The following is a 3,681-nucleotide window of genomic DNA, read 5'->3' on the forward strand; positions in this document are numbered from 1 at the left end:
TCATATTGCTGATAATCATCACTTACATCCAAAACCAGAGTATAGCGGTTGACTATCGTCAAGGACACATTCACCATTTCCATTCCTACCGACGAAAAAGTTTTATTACATTCATTTCTTCCTCCTTTTTAACTTCTTCATTCTCACATTAAACTTGATCATGTCTAGCTTGAATGATTCTTGTTGATCAAATATCTCAAACACTTGTTTGAGATTTGAATCACTCCACAAGCAAGATTGATCATGTCGAGCTTGAATGATTCTACATGCAACCTAAACTACATAGAATTACAAAGAAACTTAGCCATTGGCTAAAGAAAGCACAAATGCTTCTTTTACTACATTTTCCAAGTCTCCTTACAAATACAACATACATCCTCAAAATGAAACTACTAAAGACATTTAGTTGTAACATTCATACATAATGGCCATAATTAACCATTATGTAATTGTAACTTAAAGTAAATTAAAAGTCTTAAAATACAATAACTCTAAATTACTCTAAATTGTAACCCATTCAAAATTTACAACAATCAAACTTCATTCTTCTTCAATGTAGCATGAATTGAAACATCTTTTGATAATTTTGACAACCTTTTCTTCACATCTTCATTAAAGTATATTGTATGATTGATGTCTCTTGGTTCATATCAAATACTCTTTGACCGATGTATAGAAAGCTTGAGAATAATTTATTCTCACGTCCCTCTTTAACACTTGTTGGATATATATCTGTCCTTCACATGTCGTATCATAATCATATCATATTGTAAAAACTTTGTGGTTATATCCTTCCCTAATTTATCATAGCCTTAACGTCCTTAGACAAATCATAGTTGTGTCGTTACCTGAATGTACCTTAGTGATAACATTTTTATCAATCTGTCATACCCATAGCGCTTCGATACGTAACCAAACCATAACGTTTCATGAACATGTCTTACTCCTATCGTTACATTACATAATGTCATGGGTTAGGCTTTAGGAGTTGAGGTTTTAGCTTAGGAAAACATTAGAGGGTAACCTAACGTTGACTAATTCGTGTGAAAATCTACTAGCACTTTCAGGACCTCTTTCATTCTTGATTTTTCTAAATCTTCTGCCAGAAAAGTCTTCTCCGATCGGAGCCTTCCTTTTTTAAGCACCTTTAATTTTTCTTCTATAAAAAATTTAATGATTCAGGATGTTTATAAAAATGAGAAAAAGTACCATTTTCTCCATGTTTTTTCAATTTTACTTGTTCTTTGCTTCTAGATACAACCTAGTAGGGATTATACACTATCTCTTATTGGAGACCTTCAGTGTTGCAAATTCTCCTCTCCTTTGAAAACTTTCGGTCATCGAAAGTGCTTATTCTAAAATAGATCAGGGTACAAGGTTCTTATTTGCCTTCTGTTCCCCAAGTGGCTTCTTCTACTCTATGATTCTTCCATAGGACCTTAACAAGAGAGATTTCCTTGTTTCTCAATCATTTGACTTTCTTGTCTATTATTTGAATTGGGTCTTCTTTATACGTTAGGTCATCTCTCAAGAAGAGAGTTTCATGAGCCAGTACGTGCGAACGATCTAGGGTATACTTCCGTAGTATGGATACATGAAAGATATTAAGTACTGTAGACAAGTTTGGGCATTGTCCGATTCTATAGGCCACAAATCCAATCCTTTCTAATATATCAAAGGGATGGATAAACCTAGGGCTTAGCTTCCCCTTTTTACCCTACCTGAGCACCCCTCTCATGGGTGCTACCTTTAGGAATATATAATCCCCTACCTACAATTCCATGTCCTTGCGCCTTAGGTCTGCATAGCTTTTCTCTCGGCTTTGTGAGGTTTGTTTCCTAGCTTTAATCTTCTGGACTGTGGCGTTGGTAATTTGCACCAGCTCTGGCCCAATAGTTGTCGTTTGCCCCCCTTCTTCCCAAAAGATAGGGGATCGAAATCTTCGTCCATAGAGAACCTCGTATGTGGCCATTTGTATGGTGGCTTGGCAAGGATTATTATAAGCGAATTTCATAAGGAGTAGGTACTTATCCCAACTTCCTGCAAAATTCATCACATGTACCCTCAACATGTCTTCCAATATTTGCTTGAGCATTTCTGTTTGACCATCTTTTTATGGGTGGAATGTCGTACTATAACTACGTACCCAATGCCTTTTGTTGAATTTTCCAGAAGCGAGACTTAAATCTTGCATCTCGGTCTAATACTATTGCCTTTACTGATGAATATTCATTTTTAATGTTAGCAAAAGTAGCTCAGTTGGGAGATTGTTAGACTGAAGATTTGAAGGTCACACGTGTTTTATCCACGTTCAACGCACCTAATACAAGTTTATTACTTGACTATACAATCTAAAAACATAACTTGATTATTCAATTTAAAATTAGTGATTATTTATTTTTTAAACATAATGAATTAGCGGAAATATCTTTACTTATGAATTTTCATTTTTAATATTAGCGGGGATAGCTCTGTTGGGAGAGCGTCAGACTGAAGATTTGAAGGTCACGTGTTTGATCTCCACGTTCACCGCACCTGATTCTAGTTGCATAACTCGACTATTCAATCTAAAACTAGTCATTATTCCTTTCTGAAATCTCAATGAATTATCGGAAATACCTAACGTGTTCTAGTTCACCGCACCTTATACAAGTTGGATAACTTGAATATCTTATGAAAAATTAGTGATTATTTCTATTTAAAATTTCAATGAATTAGCGAAAATACCTTTCCTAATGAATTTTCATTTTTAACGTTAGTGTGGATAGCTCAGTTGAGAGAGCGTTAGATTGAAGATTTAAAGGTCTCGTGTTCGATCCATGGTTGCACAATTTGACTATTCAATTAATTAGCGGAAATATCTTTACTTAAAAACTTTCATTTTTAATGTCAGCGGTGATAGCTCAGTTTGCGTCAGATTTAAGATTTGAAGGTCGAATTAGTCATTATTTCTTTTTAAAATCTCAATGAATCAGCGAAAATATCTTTACTGATAAATTTTCATTTCTAATGATTGCGGGGATAGCTCAGTTGGGAGAGCGTCAGACTGAAGATCTGAAGGTCACGTGTTCGATCCACGTTCACCGCACTTGGTTCACGTTGCATAATTTGACTATTCTTTTCAAAATTAGTGATTATACCGTTTTTTATCCAACTAGTATAGGTTGACTAAGTTGCACCTTATAGTTTAGTTGATTATTATTTCTTTTTAAAATATAATGAATTAGTGGAAATATCTTTACTTATGAATTTTTATTTTTAACGTTAGCAGGGATAGCTCAGTTGGGAGAGTGTCAAACTAAAGATTTGAAGGTGACGTGTTTGTTTAATCTCCACGTTCACCGCAATTTTTATTTTTAACGTTAGCAGGGATAGCTCAGTTGGGAGAGTGTCAAACTAAAGATTTGAAGGTGACGTGTTTGTTTAATCTCCACGTTCACCGCACCTGTTTCTATTTGCATAAGCTGACTATTCAATAAAAATTTAGTTATTATTTATTTTTAAAATTTCAATAAATAATGAATTAGCAGAAATACCTTTACTTATGATTTTTTTTTTTCAAATATTAGCGAAGATAACTCGGTTTCACTGCACCTGATTCATGTAACATAACTTGACTCCTAACTATTCAATTTAAAATTAGTGATTATTTCTTTTTAAAATATCAATGAATTAGCTAAA

General features: G+C 34.0%; 1 non-coding gene across 1 annotated transcript; it reads left to right on the forward strand.

The window, feature by feature from the left end:
* Positions 1–3,015: 3,015 nt before the first annotated feature.
* On the forward strand, positions 3,016–3,088 carry TRNAF-GAA (transfer RNA phenylalanine (anticodon GAA)). Its single transcript has one exon. It is a non-coding gene; the product is annotated as a tRNA-Phe (tRNA).
* The last annotated feature ends 593 nt before the right edge of the window (positions 3,089–3,681 follow it).

Source organism: Cucurbita pepo, chromosome 10, assembly GCF_057944985.1.
Source record: "Cucurbita pepo subsp. pepo isolate OVF chromosome 10, ASM5794498v1, whole genome shotgun sequence".
Lineage (NCBI taxonomy): Eukaryota > Viridiplantae > Streptophyta > Magnoliopsida > Cucurbitales > Cucurbitaceae > Cucurbita > Cucurbita pepo.